The sequence below is a fragment of the Schistocerca gregaria genome, chromosome 2, assembly GCF_023897955.1.
Source record: "Schistocerca gregaria isolate iqSchGreg1 chromosome 2, iqSchGreg1.2, whole genome shotgun sequence".
Classification (NCBI taxonomy): domain Eukaryota; kingdom Metazoa; phylum Arthropoda; class Insecta; order Orthoptera; family Acrididae; genus Schistocerca; species Schistocerca gregaria.
In genome coordinates, this window is record NC_064921.1 from 598391242 (window position 1) to 598412735 (window position 21494).

General features: G+C 41.5%; 1 long non-coding RNA gene and 1 other non-coding gene across 2 annotated transcripts; both read right to left on the minus strand.

The window, feature by feature from the left end:
- Window positions 1-4697: 4697 nt before the first annotated feature.
- Window positions 4698-4787, minus strand: Trnay-gua (transfer RNA tyrosine (anticodon GUA)). Its single transcript is given in 2 exon segments — window positions 4698-4733; window positions 4751-4787. It is a non-coding gene; the product is annotated as a tRNA-Tyr (tRNA).
- An 866-nt stretch (window positions 4788-5653) lies between these two features.
- Window positions 5654-21142, minus strand: LOC126334528 (uncharacterized). Its single transcript, XR_007564748.1, has 2 exons — window positions 20676-21142; window positions 5654-7890 (listed from the first exon to the last, which is right to left on the minus strand). It is a non-coding gene; the product is annotated as an uncharacterized LOC126334528 (long non-coding RNA).
- Window positions 21143-21494: the final 352 nt, after the last annotated feature.

Sequence of the window (21494 nt, forward strand, 5' to 3'; positions counted from 1 at the left end):
TACATAAAAAATCTTGCCAAGGAACTCTTACACCCTCTTCTCAGTCGTCAACTTCAAAACTACCATCTGCCCCGTGAATTGCGGCTAAACATCAGCAGCAGAATTCTCAAGATACCAGTTCCATGTGAAGCCAGACGAAGCTTGGGCAAACAAGTGAGGTTTAAGAAGTGCCCACCAGGCTCGGACAGAAAAACGAAACAGGTCTGTAACAGCTGCAACTTACCGATTTGCGGAGCCTGCGCGATTCCTGTATGCCAAGATTGCGTAGAGTAATAGCTTACCTATTCTTCTGTGCGTAATAACTTGTCAAAAAATAATGTGCCTTTATAAAGGTTCATTGTTGCTTTATACTGTAATATTCAAATTTGGTTTATTTGTTTATAAAAAATTTGCAGATATATCTATTTCGTGACATGCAAAATTTGTTATGGACTTAAATATATTTGAAAAATTGTCTATTCTGTTCACTGTAAATAATTTTCTGCTTCCAAAAGTTGTTCAGAGATGTCAATAAAAGTTACTTTTGTAATATATGTAGAAACTCTTCGTGTCTCCTTCACCACTGAAGTATGAGGGCCATGGAAATTATTGGGTATCTATAACTCAAGCTCACCAGTTGTGTTACAAAAATATCATCTCACCAGTTACAGGTTAAATCCCATGCAGAATCTACGGAGGGGGGCACGACGTGTTTATCTCAGTGGATGCCAGTTTCATAGTGTGGCCGAGCTGAAAACTGCAATTCGAGTGGAGTGGAATTCAGTCTTCGAAGAAGAGATCACTGCCCTTATACAAACAATGTCTACGAGGATTTTAGCAGTTACTAGGGACAATGGAGAATCGACTAAATATTAGGTTATAGTTGTAATCTACTGACAATAGCTCTCAAAGTTTAAGAATATTCTCGAGGAAAATAGCATTTTTTCGAGGGTATGCTACCTAAGATTTTTCAGTACTTTCGTTAGACAGTAGCTTGTCAAACGACATTGCCAAATCGGATCACTGTTTTGTATAATGTCGATGTCCTCTGTTCGTCCAATCTTATTACAGTTCAGCAGCACAGAAGCATGAACCGAAAAACTTTTCTTTTTTTGTTTGAGAAAAAGAGCAGATGTTCAATATCCTACCAGTGAACTATAATTTGCTTTACCTGCAATTGAACCCCTGCTTGTTCTATCACTACAAACTGAGACTCCATAATATTTGTGTCTCAACATCCTGCAGTGAAGTTGCAGCACTTTTGCATTTTGTGCAATGCCTAATTGCTTTCATTATATTAACAACTGTTTAACAATCTGCACCATGCTGTAAGTTTGTTAGTGTTTAACTTTAATCTTGTAGTGATTTTCAAAGGACAATTTCCTCACAGGTAACTGCGTCCTCTGCAAAACTTTCTAGTCATTTGGTAGATGCATACTTCATCACAACTACCACACTTCCGGTTATTGACTCCTGAACTTTAATATTTATAACCTTTAATCACATTATCTATTGTGTTTCAGCTAATTTCCAGGCGTTTTAGTGACTTTAAACCAATCTCTTGAATTGTGTATGTGAAGGCATTGGCACTATTTGTTCAGAACTGTATGTTGTGCGTCACTGCAACACGTCATGCTTTCTCTTCATTGTTTTTATTGTCAACTCATAACAGATGTCTGAAAATGTGGCGTAAATGCCTGCTTTTACTTTCTTATCCAACTTGTCGATAATATTCGACTGATAATTTGTTACTGCGTTTTTGAAAATCTGCTGCCATGGGTGACTCGATTTTGCGTTAATAACTGCGTCAGTGCTAGTCTGCTTCCTTCACATTCTCTACTCCTGTTCTCCATTGCATTCAGTAATAAGCACGCGAGGGAAATTAATTTGATGGTTTCGATATCAACGATAAATCCGATATTTGCACGTATCTAATCATCATCTTCACCACTTCTTTAATATCTTCTGCACTGACTTTATATAAAGAGTCGTCAACATACCTATACTAATATGTATTTCAATAATGTATGGGTGTGGTTTAAAAACAAAGTTAAAGGTAATTGTTAAAAATTTTCGCTATAATACTGGAAAGACTATTTCCTACTGCCCGTCCTTCTTTATGAACGAACATTTTCCCTCTGAACTTCGAAATGTTGCAAGAGGTGATAAAACTCAAAATCTAACAGATTTCCAATATTTCCCAAGTACTCTTTTTTATGGCGAATTATATTATCTTTAAAGGATAATGTGCCATGTTAGTGTCCCGATCAGGGACACACTTTTAGTCTACCAGTAAGTTTCAAATCCCCACAGTCTGCACTGCGAAGCCATAATTCGCTCTAGACCTTTAATGATATTTATGATTTTGTAAAAAGGTTCGTAATGTTGACAAACTAAGCAACATGAATGTAAAATTTTAACTTTTCTGTTCGAGTTTTCAAACCTGTGTCTTTTGTAAGCTATGGGACTGAATGTGTAAAAGTTACTTAGTTTCTTATTTTTAATTCGCGTAGAAGTGTGTTCTCAATTTTTACTGCAATGCTGTTCCTCATGCAATTTTGTAACTTAGCCACTGGAGTTGCTACGTTGCCTTTATCACTAATTTTCTTTATATTATTACTTCGAGATATGACATTGTGTGAACTGCCCCTTTCAAAGATAGCAAGCTAATTCGAGGTTCACAGTTTCGCTGTGAAGTAACAGACTGTACATTTTATCCAATTCCTCTTTTATCCTCGCTACACCTCATTAGATTGGCGACCACCTCTGCCATTTAACTCCCGCCCCTCTTCTTAAAACGTGATGTAATTTGTAGATGGCCTTTTGACATATGTTAATTTCGAATGTATAATTATCGGCAAGTTAAAAGTGGTTTACTGACCTATATAAACTTACGTTGCAATACATGATAACTTTTCAGAAGTTAACTAAAGAATTACATTGGAGAAAAAACTGTACTTTCAACAACTTGTTTTCAAAATATTTCATCCTCTTCTGATTTTAATTATCGTTTCTAAAAAGTGAATATAATACAGTAGATCGAAGTGAAAGTTTAAGTGATTGTATTTATGCAAAAAACGTAGCTTTTATTTTAAAATTTTTATTTCGTATAACAAGTATAACCACGCCACAATCTCCCAGTAAGGGCCAATAGGGGGCAAACTAAAGAGTACACAACAAAGAATCCAGATTTATTTCAGAAGCACAGACAGGAGGAAACAATCTCCTTCTGGGCTCGTACGCTGCCGACGCGAGCCGAATCATAATGAATAACGGCAGGTAGTTTTCTCAGTTGTTGAATTCTTACACTTTACATAGTTTCTCGTGAATATCAAGACCATGTTGGAATACAAAATTTCCTGTTCCTCCTATGGACCACCACTCCATAATTCTCTCTACAGCCTTGAGCTGGCTTATTTCTCCAAGCGTAGTCTGATCCAGAAGGATACCTATCATTCTTATGATCGGGATCCTGCGAATGTCGGACACCAAATTAGGCCCACTTCAGTGATAACTGAAAGCAAACGTTGTAATGAGCACTTTGCAAAAATTGCAGGTTGCACTGAGTGTATAGCAAGTTATTTTGAAAATGTGAGATAAGCAAGACGGTGGTAGGACTTCAGTAGCAAGGAACCGTAGTTGCGGCTTCAGCCAATAGTGTTTATCAGCCATGTGTGACTGTATAGTAGTACCTGTGGAAGATTTACCACTATTTATAATTCGGCCCAATTCAAATGCATTCTTTAACGAATGTACGTAAAAAATATGTGTCATTCATAAACATAAAAAAAGCTGGATGATTTCATAATTTTATCTGATCTGAGTTCAGCTACGTATGCTATTAGGGTTATTGCAAACTTTGGTGATAAGAATCTCAGTAAATTAGCTTACTATGCCTACTTTCATTCACTGCTTTCGTATGGCATCATATTCTGGGGTAATTCATCGTTGAGTAGAAAAGTATTCATTGCACAAAAACGTGTAATCAGAATAATTGCTGGAGCCCACCCACGGTCATCCTGCAGACATCTATTTAAGGATCTAGGGATCCTCACAGTAACCTCACAGTATATATATTCCCTTATGAAATTTGTTGATAATAATCCAACCCAATTCAAAAGTAATAGCAGTGTGCATACCTATAACACCAGGAGAAAGGATGATCTTCACTATGCAGGGTTAAATCTGACTTTGGCACAGAAAGGGGTAAATTATGCTGCCACTAAAGTCTTTGGGCACCTACCAAACAGCATCAAAAGCCTGACAGATAGCCAACTAACATTTAAAAATAAATTAAAAGAATTTCTAGATGACAACTCCTACTCATTGGCTGAATTTTTAGATATAAACTAAGAAAAAAAAACAAAAAAAAAAAACAACTTAATCATTAGTGTCATGCAATATTTTGTGTAATGTAATTTCTTGTACAGACATCTTTTATTAACCTGACACGTTCCACATCATTACGAAGTGTCGTATTCATGATCTATGGAACAAGTATTAATCTAATCTATATCAATTTAATGATATTTGTGTTTTAGTATCCTACGACGATAATAAAATGGAAACTTCACTTTGGCGATGTAAATGTACGTAACATTTCCAAGCTCAGAGTTTCGTCTGGAAATTCATAATCATTTAGCGCAAATGGTGATACTGAATTGTGTCTTTTACTGAGCGGAAAGGAAGAGGCTTGCACATAAAAAAATTAAAAATATTCCTTCGGGCCGGATTTGAACCAGCGACCTATGGATTTCCGCGTATCATACCACTACAGTCCACCGCTCTACCAACTGAGCTACCGAAGGAGTGTACCAGACTGATCACATACACAGCTGGTGCTTGTGCAGATAAATCATTATGAAGAATGATATTCTTATTGGTGGGAAGAGCATTTAGTGAGAACGTTCTTTTGCATTATAATCTCTCAACATAGTATCGACGATTGTATCGAGAAACTTTACCGCCTGGTAAAGTTTCGAAACATGAAACGTGCAGTACATTAAACCTATATATCGTCTGCCACAGGTTATTTTTGATTAAATGCATAATGCCACTGACGGATTTTGCCCAGAGAATAACCTTTTATTTAGCTTTTTTTAACGATGAATTAGTTTGAACTTTAATATACTCCATTCTTCCAAGTATGTGAGGTAGTGTTGCATAAACTGTCAGCCAGTGTTAGTCTCAAAGTGTGTTTTAAATTGTCCGAAAACACAAACTTGAAATCAAGCATAGGAACCTGAGGTGGTCAAGATTAATGGCACTATTCTTTCTTCCTCAATGAAGTTCCAAGCACCTCTTAGAACGACATATTTAAAACACAAGTTCACTTAAAGTTTACACGGCCTGCAGACGAGACTAAGCAATACTTTATCTTGAAGTGGCCTGTCGCCATGAAGGTCACCAACCAGAGAAACAAACGAAACGACACATGCACGATGTGCGGGAGGGGAGGGGAGGGAGGGGAGGGGGGAGGGGGGGAGGGGGGGAGGGAGGGAGGGAGAGAGAGAGAGAGAGAGAGAGAGAGAGAGAGAGAGAGAGAGAGAGAGAGACGGGGGAGGGAGGAGCGCATACAACAGATTTTAAAACAAACTTAGGGAAGGAACGACGTATATACTTTCCAGGATCTTTCATTCAACATACACATATTTTATTAACAATAAAATAGAAGTAAACTATCACGTATATTATTTGAATATTTAAAGTTTTTTTATTGATTTGGTCTTCACAAACCCATATGTGATTCATTGGTATGACTGACACTTTCTCGGATTGTTACAAATTCATATTTTCGACTTTACTATAATTTTACATTAATATAATATGAAATACGAAAAGTGACTACAATTCTAAGTGGAGCATATGAAGTAAGTTCATAGCACAAGGGAATTAGTGAGCTTGTTAAAGAGAATACTCAAACGAAACACAAGCAAGCACCTCTTCATATAAAGATTGTTTCTCTGGTGACATAGATAAAATACTTGACATTAAGAAACTGCCACCGTATTTTTCATTGTTTGTGGATATTCAACTTTCTTGTATATGTAAGACTAAATAAAAAACTACATACACAAAAAATTGTTTTACAGACTTATTTAGAGGTTAGGAGGAGAGCGCAAATCACTAATTTAACAAATGGATAAGCATGAAACAATACGTAGATGTGCATATCTAACTAAAGTAGCTCTTCACTGGCTACATGGTGAAAACAGTAACTGGAAAATAAGGAGAAAAATAAACTGAAAATCCACTTTCAGCGGCTCTCTTCACAGTTCCCCATCGCTAGCAGTATACACACTGTATACATTCTTCTTGTACCTGTGTTGATTAGTGGCTGGAGGAGCAGAGTTGGGTGGTAGATGTCAGCTTCAACTGCACGGTTTTGGGACGGTGGTTGCATGGCTCCATCTGAAGGGATTGCTGTCTTGAATGTTGCTAAGGATGTGTTTGCAGTAAGTTTATGTATTCTTGTCGGTGGTTGTTGGCAATCATGGCCTTCGCTTCTCTTCTCGTGACACATCTAGTGCGCACACCACACGACACGACGCACTTCGATTATTTCGCGCCGCGAAATGAAATAGTGCATGGCCCCTTCTACTGTGGGTATCTTTCCTTGGCGAGTAATGATTAGTTTTTAAAGTCGCATTGCACAGTTTTCTACCTTACTCTAAGTGTACATTTCTGCTCTATTACGGTATGAGAAAGATAGACCTGTGAATTTTCACTGTTTCTTTTTTACTTCCTTTTCTCCTCCTCCAGTGTTCATACTCACATCTTTTGACGGTTTCAATATTTTCATCAGTTTTGTACAATTTCATTGGTGCACTGCTCGTGGTTCTGTTCTGATGTGTTCATTTTCTCCGCATCACATGGAATGGTGAGTTATCGCTAGTGCCTGTATCTGCCTTGCAACGGCATGCACCGGCACGCCCTCTGAGCGGTTCCTTTTTCCCTTGCAGCCTGTTGCGGCGGCGGCGGCGGCTTTTGACACTGTAGGTAGAGCTGCCGCCTGCCGTGTTGTCATGTCTGCGTCTCCTGTGCAGGGGCCCGCCGGACCGTTGCTTCTCTTCTGCTCACCGCCCGTCGACGCTTTTACTCGCAGGGCCGGCAACTCTGTTTCCGAACACATCGTGGCACTGGCGAGTGCTTTGTCCCTAGCGAGGCGAGCAGATCGTCTGCGCGGGCACACGCTTCGCATATGATCTACGGCGTCACAAATGGAACAGGTTGGCGGCTGCCCACTGTATTTAATAAAAGCTCGGTACCCACAGATTATTTTGAAAGACGGGACGTGTTTTCTTAAATTGATTTTCACGGTACGCACACCATTTTCAACGGGGAATCTAAATGTTTTAGGCCACTTATCTCTTGTAACTGTCAGAACCCTGCCGTACATGTTTAAACATTTGCTAATTTCTTCATCCGGTATTTCGAACGGCAAGTTAATTACCTTTATTTTCCTAATACCAAAACCTACGAGCATTACAACAACATCGCTCACCGCACCGTCTATATGGCGAAATTTCAGAATTCCATTGCTCTCTCTGGCCAGTTCCTCGCACTGTATGGCACTAGACATTTTTATGAATAGAGAGTTCTGCGCGAAATCAAATCGGACGTCTTTCACATTTTTTTTCTCCAACTTAATTTCTTCAAAAATCCATTTGTGAATTTCGAGAGCAGAAGGCGTTTTAAACTTCCTATCGAACGCGCACTGGACTGTGTTCACAATGCTATCAGCCGACATTGTATTAGAAAATGAAATTCAAATCAGTAGAAGGGTACTCGCCAAGGCGACGACTGTGCAGCCTGCAGGTGTCCTGTGCTTCCTCGGTCCCAGCTGACTGGCTCCGCACGCGATGGTCACAGGCTGGCCACCAGGCAGCTACTGACTCGCGCACCCTCTACCTGCAAGAGCAGAGGAGCGGATGAAAAACTTACGACGCCCTTTAACTTACACTTACACTCTTGTCAAAAATTATAGCAACAAACTGCTATTAACCTCAAGTGTGTAACTCACAATACTACTATACAGACTCAACAGATGTCTGTACGATCGTTTTCTGCACGGAAGGCAATCCGGTCAATATATAATCACGCCAACGATGACGTCATGGCACCTACCAACGGGCTAGTCTTTGCAGTGTAGCCCTACATCCACAATCGCTGTGTACACACTCATAGACGGTGCAGCATGACAGAAGACGCCTACCACACACTCTGCAGTGGAGGGCCATAGGAAGAATAGAAGCAGGGCAGTCGCATTCATGTGGCCCAATGACTTAATACGAATCGTTCTGTTTCTCGAATGTGGCAACAGCTTGTAGAGACCGAAACTGTATCCCGAAGACGAGGTCAGGGCCGGCCACGCGTGACATCAGAAACAGAGGACCGTTATTTGGCTGTAAGGGCACGACGGTACAGCCTTAGCACTGCACGGCAGCTATCATCTCAACTTGTAGCACCCGCTGGGCGTGCTGTATAGAAGCAAACGGATTACAGAAGGCTTCGGCAAAGCGGCCTTTATTGTCGGGAACCTACTGTATGCCTTCGCAGAAGGTAGCGTCTAGAGTGGAGTCATCAACATGCCACCTGTACGGTCGAACAGAGGGCCAATGTTCTTCTCACAATAAGTGCCGATTTGGTCTGGAGAGTGACTCGACGGATTCGCATCTGGAGGGAACGTGGAATAGGATTTCGGGACCCAAACATTGTAGAAAGAGACCGATATCCTGGAGGATTCGTAACAGTGTGGACAGCAATTGTGTTGACCACTAACACCTCTTCATGAAATTGTACGGGTGAACTGGCGAGGTTTAACGGCTTTCAGTTATCGTGAGGAGACCTTGGGACTTCAAGTGCGGTTATTGAAAGATGCTGTGAGCCCAGACTTCGGGTGATACCCGAACTCGAGAGCACCGGTGGGTGATGATGTCTTGGAGACTGAAAATGGCATGGCCTGCTGCCTCTCCCGGTTTGAATCCCATATAGCACGTCTGAGATGCCCTAGAGAGACGGGTAGCATCATGTCAGCATTCACCAACCATTCCCCCAGACTTGCAAGCAGCTCTGCAGGAAAAATGAGCATTATTGCCTTAACACGTGGCAGATGACGTCATTCACAGCAAGCCCCGTCGTTTTCAGGCATGTATTGCTGCCTGAGGTGATCACACCCATACCGAGCACATTAACCAGTTGCCGGAATGTGTGTGCAAATCCGAAGAAGATTTTTGCTTACCTTGATGCATGTTGTAGTTCACGTTCTGAATTATTTACATTGTTTCTACCTTACTGACGTTTGTTGCTTTAATTTCGGACATCAGTGTATTTACTAAAATAACTGAAAATGCTAAACAATTTTAAGTGTATTGTTGAAACAATAAGTAATTTTATTTACACGACCATTTCATTTTCAATCTCTGTTGGCTGTTATTTAGTATTCTTTGTTTTTGTTTCTGCTGTCTTCGTCCGTTTATTTGAGAATACATTTTGGAAATACATCAAATGCATACCAGGCAGGCCAAGTTATGTTATAGAGCAATTAATATATGAAGAGTGTATTCCAAACACAAGGGAGGGGAAAATGCAGAAGGACGTTCGACATATATAGATACACTGTAAGATGACTATACTGGAACCAAAACAAAAATAACAAAGAATGTCGAAGTACTGCATTAGGTCTTCCGAAACTGTTTCACCGCAGGAGATCGTAATGGGCCCCCCTCTCAGTCACCGTTCGAACGTCGAATGGCATACACCGAGAACCGACTGCGGAATAGAAAAGTAGTACACTCGCTTGGTAGTGGAAAGGCATCAGAACCAGATGAGATACTTCTAAGACTACGCAAAAGAACCTGCTCCCCTTCTAGCGGCGGCTTATGCTAGATCGCTGGGGCAACGAAGGGTGCCAAGCTACTGGAGAAAAAAAGAGCACGTCATTCCAGTTTTCGAGAAGGGTCGTAGGACAGATGCATATAGTTCTAGGCCTGTATCGTTGACGTCAATCTGCTGTAGAATCATGGAACATGTTAAAAAAAAGACGAGTCTACCGAGTATTTGACAGATTTGCGACTACACGATATTGCAGTGCCTGTGTTGTCAGGATAGACGCTGCAATATCGTATTTATCCGCCGATACTAGATAGCGACTTTCAGGTACAATGTCCTCCCCTGTACGGAAATTATATAATGCGTGTAGAGCAACTGTTTCAGCGTGATGATCGGTCTCATCTTAATGCTGCTGTTAGGCGTGTTGATTTGGGCATTGGTGGCGGAGACATGGCTCACTCTGCAGTGGTTCCAGATGAATCTATCAATAAATCTAGTTTCACTTGGCATGGTCTGGCCTTCAATAGGTATGGGAAGTGAGACTGACAAAGCTTATAGGTGACAGTGTAGTGGGTAGATGTGGGATCACTCATGGGCAATTCCTGTTGTAGTTGGTGTTAAGACCTGCACGCTTTTTAGACTGAAGTCAGCTGGTAGGTATCGCTGGTTAACGGAAGCCCCTCTAATAAAGGAATCGCCTTCAAAGGAGGCCAGATATCCAAGAAGGAATTAGCATATTTCATCAAAATATAAGAAGTATTAGAGATAAAGTAAGGGAACTGACATTCTTGGTATACAGGAGCACCCACGGATGCATATTGGGGGGGGGGGGGGGGGGGACAGGGGGTCTGGATGCCCCTTCCTTAGTTTACACAAAAAACGCCAATATTAGAAGAATACCCACCTTTGAAACCCTGTGCCACAAAATAGTCGGCACTGCGCTTGGTTGACGTAGTGACGAGCCATGGAGGAATAAGGCTGCAAAAAATATCTGTGGCCTGCGGTGGGCTGTCTACTCCCACCCTCACTATGTGTGCAACGGAAGAGAGTGCAACTTGCCAACCGTAGCGGAATTCAGCTACGCGTATTGGAGTTTTTTGGTCTTCGTGGCGTAGTGGCGAAATTCTGAAATTGTTAAAAATGTAGCGGAATTCAACTTTCTTTGGCGAAATGTGAAACCCTCGTAAATTTTCATTGCTATGTACAAAACATGTAATACATGCACGGGAATGCAGGTACGGAACAGTCTTTCTCCATGATGACAGACATTAAAACTAAAAGAGTTATTAAGCTTCCAAAATGAGATTTTCGGTCTGAAGCGGAGTGTGCGCTGATATGAAACTTCCTGACAGATTAAAACTGTGTGCCGGACCGAGACTCGAACTCGGGATCTTTGCCTTTCCTGGCTAAACCATGTATCCGCAACATCCTTTCTTCCAGGAGTGCTAGTTCTGCAAGGTTATCAGAAGAGCTTCTGTGAAGTTTGGAAGGTAGGAGACAAGGTACTGGCAGAAATGAAGCTGTGAGGAAGGGTCGTGAGTCGTGCTTGAGTAACTCAGTTGGTGAAGCAGTTGCCCGCGAAAGGCAAAGGCCCTGAGTTCGAGTCTCAGACCGTCACACAGTTTTAATCTGTCAGGAAGTTTCACTTACTAAGCTACTCGCAGAAACCTTAAGTGACTTATTGAAAGTATGACTAGACATCCAAAACAAGAACCATTATTGATCATTATTATATTTCGTAAACAATTACGGAGGAACATTTCCGTAAGTTTGAAAAACGTATCAGTTATTACCTGAGAACTGAAGGTGATCAAAATATTGCTGCATCAACAAATTCATACATTTCACTGTGATTTTAATTAACACTGAAACGTTTCACACACGATGCTAAAAAAACCTTTCAAATTAATTCCTTACTCCTTAGCCAGTTCAGATTCCTTATAAAGAATCTGAACTGGCTAAGGAGTAAGGAATTAATTTGAAAGCTTTTTTTAGCATCGTGTGTGAAACGTTTCAGTGTTAATTAAAATCACAGTGAAATGTATGAATTTGTTGATGCAGAAATATTTTGATCACCTTCAGTTCTCAGGTAGTAACTGATACTGTCGCATCAAGCTACAATTACTATATTAAGAGCAATTATTTGAATGAAGCACGATATTCAGGTTCATCACTGGACACTGTCGTCCTAGCTGTCGCTGATCGTTAAATGTCCCAGCTGGAAAGATATGGAATATATTTGTTTATAGCTTAAATTATTTATTTAGCCTGTATATCATCAGGAATTGTGTAGACCATATCATAAATTACATTTGAAACTGTAGTGGAATTTGGATGTGCTCGTAGCGTAATTATTTTTGGCTGCAACACTGAACGGAACCAATTCATTGTGTTCTGTCGCTTCCACTTGGGCAGTCACAATTAGAGTGACGAGGTTTCGGCCTTCGTGTGTTAAGCCAGCTTAAACTGTGCGTGCGTGTGTTTAGTTGTTAAAAAAGAGTCGTGTTTGAAGAAAAAAATTATGAAACGGACATTATTATTAGTAAGTTAGAAGCAAGACGTAAAAGGCTAAATATAATACTTTAATTTAAAGTAATTAATGTTTATTTTTAAATTAACTTAGGACCTGAAGTTACAGCAAAATGCCAAAGTGTCACAATTTAAATACAAAGACTAATATATTATTACTTAATATAAATGATTAATAATGATATTCAAAAATATATAATTACCTCAAATGTTAGCTTACAATTAGTTGCTTTTTCATAAATAAATACCTCAACAGCTACAATACACAAGTTTTATTTAAAGGCGCTTCGATCAATTAGTGTTTCTCTACAGTTTTACCCGCATGTAACATGGATGCTAACGTATTTGTGGGTTTTTTAATTTCTGCTTGATTGATTCTATTAGCGTTAACAGCAAAACCTTTTTATGTGGTGGGCGAAGACATGTTTACCTTCCTAAATGATAGTGTTGGACCCCCTGTAGGTACTTTCCTGGGAGCACCACTGAAACAATATGACAATTCAGAGGCTCCCTTTACGATACGGATTAGCTAGCTGTTTTTCGAGTTCTTTGTGGAGTGGGGGAGTGGCAGTGTACCGGTACGTAAAAAAACATCATTCCATTTGGTCCCTAGGCGTATCTCGGCACTGCATTGAACAGGTACTTGAATGTTGTGCAGGGGCAGTTGAATTTAGTGAAACTAAACTTCTAATTGTTGTTGTTAATAGGTCCCTAACTCTAACTTCAGAGCATTTCTGCTCAACTAGACAGGGTTCTTCATCCGCTTTATAGGAAATACCAGAAATTAGTTACATGTGGTGACTTCAATATTAACTTTCAATGTGATTGTGCAAGAAGAAGAACGTTGGAAGATGATCTAAATTCATATGATCTAATGTAGATTGTGTTTTTTTTCAAACAGGATGCAAGGGAATAGTAGCAAAGCAATAGACATTTTTATTCATTCCTCATTACTAGATGGGCAGTCTCTTAGTAAAAGAGTGAATTTCCTTTTAGACCATGCTGCACAAATTTTAACACTAAAAGGTTTTTGTACTCAAACAACTGTTATATATAGTTACAAATTATGTAGGAAAGCTAATGCAACGGCAATATAGAGTTTTATAAACCTCGTTAAAGAACAAGAGTGGCTGGATGTTTATAGTGCCGATAACAGATGACAAATATAATGCTTTCCTTAATACATTTCTCATGCTCTCCGAAAGTTGGTTTCCACTAGAACGTTCTAAACAGAGTACAAGAAGTAAAAGGCAGCGTGGGTGGCTGACTAGTGGGATAAGGATATCATGCAGAACAAAGTGGGAGTTATATCAAAAAGAATTAGTCACAATCGAGCTACAGTAACCCATTACAAACAGTATTGCAAGGTGCTTAATAATGTTATTAGGACGCAAAATAGTATGTGGTACGCAAATAGAATAGCTAATTCACAGGATAAAACTGAAACCATACGGTCAGTTGTGAAGGAAGTGTCTGGTCAGCATCACAAGGGCGACGATATAAAGTCAGTTCGTAGTAAAAATATTTCTGTTACTGATAAATCAAATATATGTACAGTATTTAACAATCTTTTCTGAGAATTGCTGGTAAATTAAATAAAAACTTAGTTTCTACAGGGACTCATAACTCTTGTGAAATGCCTTTCCAAGACTGATGTCTGAAATACTCCTCTGTGATACTTGCAAGGGGGAGATTGAATCAATAATTAAATCACTCAAGACTAAGGACTCCCGCGGATATGATGGAGTACGTTGCAGAATATTAAAGAACCGTGCTGCAAATGTTAGTCCTGTACTTAGCCACATTTGTAATGTTCCCTTTAAGATTGATCAAACAGGTGGTGCCCCAGGGATTTATTTATATAAATGATATGCCCCCTAGTATTACAGGTCATTCTAAAATACATCAAAAGAAGCTTTGCATCACCCCAGTTCCCAGAACTCCTGAAGATAGATGTGGACTGTGGATACTGTATCACAGATACAGTCCCTTTGACTGTTCAGATATGTCACTAAACTCGCCCAAAGATGTAAACAACTGTGCATGAGCAACGCCTATTAGACGAAAGGGGTTCGACAGCTGATCAGTTCCAGCCATTCCACCAGGAAGGAGGTACACAGCTCGTGTTGCCTGTACTTCAACCATGCCTAGACGGTAAATACTGCGGTTAGATCGCGGCCGCATTGTTACTTTGTGCCAGGAAGGGTTCTTAACAAGGGAAGTGCCCAGGCGTCTCGAAGAGAACCAAAGCAATGTTCTTCGGACATGGAGGAGTTAGAGAGAGACAGAAACTGTCGATGACATACCTCGCTCAGGCCGCCCAAGGGCTACTTCTGCAGTGGATGACCGCTACCTACGGATTATGGCTCGGAGGAACCCTGATAGCAACGCCACCATGTTGGATAATGCTTTTCGTGCAGCCACAGTACGCAGTGTAACGACTCAAACTAAGAGCAAGAGGCTGCATGATGTGCAACTTTGCTCCCGGCTCCATGGCGAGGTTCATCCTTGCAACCACGACACCATGCAGCGTGGTACAGACGGGCCCAGCAGCATGCCGAATGGACGGCTCAGGATTGGCCTCACGTTCTCTTCACCGATGTGTGTCGCATATGCCTTCAACCAGACAATCGTCGGAGGCATATCTGTTGGCAACCCGGTCAGGCTGAACGCCTTAGACACACTGTCCAGCGAGTGCAGCGAAGTGGAGGTTCCCTGCTGTTTTGGGGCGGCATTATGTGGGGCCGACGTACGCCGCTGGTAGTCATGGAAGGCGCCGTAACGGCTGTACGATACTCTATTGACGAATTTTTTGATAGAAACAAATGATGTGTTGTATATATTTATACTATTAGTATTGTTATTTCAGCTTAAAAAAATAAAAAGAGGGTGACATGTTCCACATCCACGAGGATCTCCTCAACACGGATCTATGGAACGAAAAACTAATCTAATCTGAATGACATCCTCCGACCGATAGTGCAACCATATCGGCACCGTATTGGCGAGGCATTCGTCTTCATAAATGACAATTCGCGCTCCCATTGTGCACATTTTGTGAATGACTTCCTTCAGGATAACGATATCGCTCAACTAGAGTGGCCAGCATGTTCTCCAGACATGCACCCTACTGAACATGCCTGGGATAGATTGAAAAGGGCTGTTTATGGCCGACGTGACCCACCAACCATTCTGAGGGTTCTACGCCGAATCGCCGTTGAGGAGTGGGACAATCTGGATCAACAGCACCTTGATGAACTTATGGATAGTATGCCACGGCGAATACAGGCATGCATCAATGCAAGAGGACGCGCTACTGGGTATTAGAGGTACCGGTCTGTACAGCAATCTGGACCACTACCTCTGAAGATCTCGCTGTGTGGTGGTACAACATGCAATGTGTGGTTTTCATGAACAATAAAAAGGGCGGAAATGATGTGTATGTTGATCTCTATTCCAATTTTCTGTACAGGTTCCGGAACTCTCGAAACGGAGGTGATGCAAAACTTTTTTTGATGCGTGTATTTCTGTTTGCTGATGACACTATCTTGATAATAAAGAATATTGTGTTCAACATTGGCACTGTTTCCAATAGTGCAGTTCATGACGTAAGTTCATGGGTGGTTGAAAATAAATTAACACTATATCACAGTAAGATTCAGTTTTTACGTTTTCTAACACGCAATTCCACCAAACTCGACGTTTTAATTTTATAGAATGGGCATATGATTAATGAAACTGAACAGTTCAAATCTCTGGGTGTTCAGATAGACACCAAACTGTCGTGGAAAGCCCACGTTTAGGTTCTTGTTCAGCGACTGAATGCTGCCATTTTTACCATTCGAACGGTATCTTAAATGATAGTTCGACACGAAAAGTAGTCTACCTTGCTTATTTTCATTCGCTTTGTGACATAGGGTATTGTGTGTTGCGTAAGTCTTCCTTGTCTCAAGGGTCATTTTTGTCTCAGAAACAGGCAGTTCTGGCAATAACTGGTGTCAATTTGTGAAACTCTTGTGGACCCCTGTTCACTAGTCTGCGTTGTAGATCACGGAGAGGTCTACCGTTGAAAATTCGAGTGTGGATTATCCGAGAAGAATCGAACAACATATTACTTACATCTTACGAAATGACCATGACAAGAAAACACGAGATATTAGAGCTAATACAGAGGCTCCCAGACAATCATTCTTCTCACGAGATGAGAAAGGTAGGAACGAAATTTTCCAAAGTAAACACACACTCTGATTGCCACGGGCGTGGACTCGCTAAAATTTTACGTTATGTGCATGTTACAGACGCATCTAGTTACGTGAAACCAGGGGCACCTATGCACGAAATTACAAAAAGCAAAGGACAGGAACTTCTTCAATTGCAAATGAATGCACAGTGATTTTGTGTGTGTGAGGGGGGGGGGGGCGGGGGGGGGGGGGAACCAATGATGTTTACAAAAATGAATTATCGAGGGCCGTCGAAAACTTAAAGGAAGTACTGGATACAAATAAGAGTAAAACAATTATCATCATTGGAATTCCGCATAGACTCGACCTCATAAAAGATTCGTGTGTAAACAGTTCGAGGCGCAAAATGTGTGAAAACGCCGCTCAGAGAGAGAGAGAGAGAGAGAGAGAGAGAGAGAGAGGGTGGTGGCAGAAAAAAGTAGAGTGGGTTGGTTGGTTTGTGGGGTTGAAGGGACCAGACTATTAGGGCCATCGGTCCCTTTTTCCACAAAAGTTTAAACATCCACAAAGAATAAGAACTCAGAATGGAGATGACGAAAGACGACAAAGGACAAGAAATACACAGACAGTGACCAGAAAAAAGGAACTAAAATCACACAGTGTGTTGGTCGACCATAGAAACAAAAACTGAAAAGCCAACCCCCAAGAAGAACATTAAAAACCTAAGTCTAAAAGGCCGAAGGTCACACTCAACACAAAAAAAGATAATCACTTAGATCAAGCGATAACAAGGCCCCTGCATGAATAAAACTCAAACTAAATCTGCATTGCAACGTCATCTGATAAAAGTGCAGGAAGCGTATCAGAGTGCAGGGGGGATGGGGGGAGAGTGCAGGGGGGATGGGGGGGAGAGTGCAGGGGGGATGGGGGGGAGAGTGCAGGGGGGATGGGGGGGAGAGTGCAGGGGGGATGGGGGGGAGAGTGCAGGGGGGATGGGGGGGAGAGTGCAGGGGGGATGGGGGGGAGAGTGCAGGGGGGATGGGGGGAGAGTGCAGGGGGGATGGGGGGGAGAGTGCAGGGGGGATGGGGGGGAGAGTGCAGGGGGGATGGGGGGGAGAGTGCAGGGGGGATGGGGGGGAGAGTGCAGGGGGGATGGGGGGGAGAGTGCAGGGGGGATGGGGGGGAGAGTGCAGGGGGGATGGGGGGGAGAGTGCAGGGGGGATGGGGGGGAGAGTGCAGGGGGGATGGGGGGGAGAGTGCAGGGGGGATGGGGGGGAGAGTGCAGGGGGGATGGGGGGGAGAGAGCAGGGGGGATGGGGGGGAGAGAGCAGGGGGGATGGGGGGGAGAGAGCAGGGATGGGGGGAGAGAGAAGGGATGGGGGGAGAGAGAAGGGATGGGGGGAGAGAGAAGGGATGGGGGGAGAGAGAAGGGATGGGGGGAGAGAGAAGGGATGGGGGGAGAGAGAAGGGATGGGGGGAGAGAGAAGGGATGGGGGGGAGAGAGAAGGGATGGGGGGGAGAGAGAAGGGATGGGGGGGAGAGAGAAGGGATGGGGGGAGAGAGAGGAAGGGGGAGAGAGAGGAAGGGGGATGGGGGAGAGAGATGAAGGGGGATGGGGGAGAGATGAATGGGGATGGGGAGAGAGAGGAAGGGGAAAGGGGCAGAGAGGAGGATAGCAGCTGTAAATAGTTATGCACTATATTTGTTGAACTTCCCAGACTGGAATTAGGAAAAAACTTAATAACCGACGACGTTTTCTTCTAGAACTGGGACGACAGCTCGCGCAACCAAACATTGAAGAAAGGGCTACAAATATTACACGACCGCCAAAGCCTGTACATTCAAGTATTGAGGGTATTCTTGGGCGGAAAATCAAGCAGAACTCCAGTGCAAAGGAAGCTCATGGAGGTAAAGGTGGATGTCATTTGTGCATTGGTGAAAGCTGTTCAAAGGCAGAAACGTTCGATAAAGTGAACAAAATAGCAATAATCCGCAACAATTGTAAGAGATACACATGTGCTAAACAGCAGAAAAACTGTTGTATGTTCCAAATGTGAAGTAGATTAAAAAAAAAAAGTGGTGAACGATTCTTCTCACAAAAGTATGTTATACACCTAAACTATTTGTAAGTTACCTCAAGTTTTTGTAATTTTTTAAATTATATTGAAGTGTACTTCAATAATACTGTAACGACTTTTACTACTAATTTTTCACAACATAATGAGACCTAGTAAACTGAAATGATGTAAGGAAAGATTAAAAATACATTTTTGAAAAATACATTCAGGATCCAGATCCTGATTATACGTCAATAGATCTTTGAAAACTATGTTATTAACTTAATTCAAGAATCATTTTTCTTAAATTTTTTTATGGTGGGCACAAAGAATCTATCTCCCCCTCATTGGTAATACAAGTTACTGAAAGTTGCTTGGTATTGCGAGAGTTAAAAGTCGATATTTCGGTTTTTAGATTTCATCTCCGATAAGTATCGGAAGTGAAACCGAAATCAGAAACACAGTGGGTCGGTCTTTTATTCTCTTTATGTGCCACAAGAAACCATCATGGATTCGTTTAAAAAAATAAATAAAAAAAGGGCATTAAAGCCCACGTGCAGTCGCTAAAGACCAACTTGTCGGGCGAATGACACGACAACGCTACACCACACAGCACAATTTGTTGGGTTGTGTGTGTGTGTGGGGGGGGGGGGGGGGGGGGGGAGGGAGGGAGAGTGTCAGCTGTGCTCTTACCCGCCTGACAACACAAGGAAAGCTCGTCGGTGGATTGGTCAAAACGCCTACACACATCCAGTTTGTCTGTCCGTTGACAGGTCGGTTGCTGCGTATTTAGGCCCCTTGCATGTAAACGTTTCTCTTTCCTTCTCGCAGAATGGCACTTTTTCCTATTCCAGGCGAGGAAAGGGAGATCCCGTCAACAACGAAGTAGTTAGCGACCAAACACAAATAAATCGACCATAGCCTTTGACAGGAACAATCCCGGCATCTACAATTACATTTATACTCTGCAAGGCACCTTACAGTAGGGGGACGGAGGTTTCTTTGTGTTACACTTATCAATTGTCCCTTTTCCGGTTCTAGTCGCGAACAGCTCGCTGGAAGAACAGCAATTGTTGGTAAGCCTCTGTGGGAGATGGAATCTCTAGTTATATCTTCAAGAACTTTTTCGCAAGATACACGTAGGTTGAAGCAATATATTTGCTCACTTTTCTAGACATACGTTCTCTCAACTTTAAACAGTAAAACACACCGTGGTGCAGAACACCTGTGTTGCAGGGTGTGCCAGTGTAGATGGCTGGGCATCACCGTGACGCTTTCGCGCTAACTAAATGAAGCTGTAACCAAACTCACTGCTCTTTTTCGGGGATTATTTCCTGTGTCGGTCCTACCTGGTACAGATCCACGACTAGCGATCAATATTCAGTTATTGGTCACACAAAGATTTTGGAAGCTATCTGCCCTGTAGGGGGACTACGTTTCCTGAGGATGCTTCCAATGGATCTCTGTTTGGCGTCTGTCTTAAGCGACCTAGGGAAAACAGAAAACCTAAATCACGATAGCCGGGCGCGAATTTGAACAGTCATCCTAGTGTGCTGAACACTACAGTACGATTTATACTTACACAATAATATATATTACGCCCTCACGTAGACTCCTAAAATCGCATTAGAGAGAATATGCAGTACTACATTGCAGCTAAAGTTCCAATAATCTACCAGAAAAAAATCTGATTCCACAAATTATTAATGCAGATTAAGTCCAGCGTATTGTACTCTCTCCAATGTCGATCACACTATTCGACATCAATAGCATTTTTTATTTTTTTTATTTTATTTATTTATTTATTTTTTTTTTGCGACACCTGAATATCACAAATTAGTAAGAGTCGAAAACACACACAAAATTACGAAACTATAAGAAACTCAATACACACAACCGTCTGTCTTCGTTATCTCATTAAAACGTCTTCGTTTAATATCATACAAAATTAGATAAATTATTTACTCTGTTTTACGGGCACACACATAGAAAATAACCTATCTAACATTACAGACTAAAGTCATGTACTAATGTAAATTTATGCTAATGAAAGAAACACTGGGTTGAATTATAAATCCGTAAGGTGCAATTTACTCACAAATCCTTGTCGTGACATTGGTTACATTTGTCCCGCTTCGTTAACTTGTGCTGATTTTCTGGGTAGCTCTTGTCTCCATAAAAGTCCTTCATATCTCCAAAACGGACTGTGTAGTTTAAGGGATGGTCAAATCCAACCTTTTGAAAAGTTCGTAGCCACTGTTTGAAACTAGTTCGTACATGTTCCACAAGAGGCGCTACCACAGTCCGCATTTTATGTTGCCAACTTTCCAGCCGTTGATACTAATACTTGAGTTTAGCGTTCGTAGCAACAGTGTGCGTCATTTTATTTCTTTTCTGTACTTCAGTAGATTATGGATCTTTTAAAAATAGAGCGATAGTAATAATATTCAATTTTACGTACTGTAGCCTGAGTTGCTGCTTCATAAGCGTAGCAGTATTGTGGCGAATTTTCAGTTTTGCAGTACTACGTGACACAAATTTGTTTACAATAACATTACACTGTTTATGTTCTTACCTCAATCTAGCTCTCATAGCGCAACATACTTTGGCGTTTAAAAAATGCACCAAAGAGCGTCACTCGTCACCTCATAATAAACTCTACATATTAATCCACTTTGCAGTAATTTGTTTTCTAATCGTAGTAGCTTCACATTATAAATCTTTTGATAAGAAATTACAAAAAATTACGGCGACGATAAGAATGATAAACGAACTTATATAACAACTCTGTGAATACATTCTGCAGTTTTGCGTAACCGGCATTGCGAAAGTAAGGCCGATATTCTGCAGTAATTTATTTATTTGTTGATAGTCCTGTCAATACAGGGTGGCGCACGAAATGTGTTACCAATTGTTT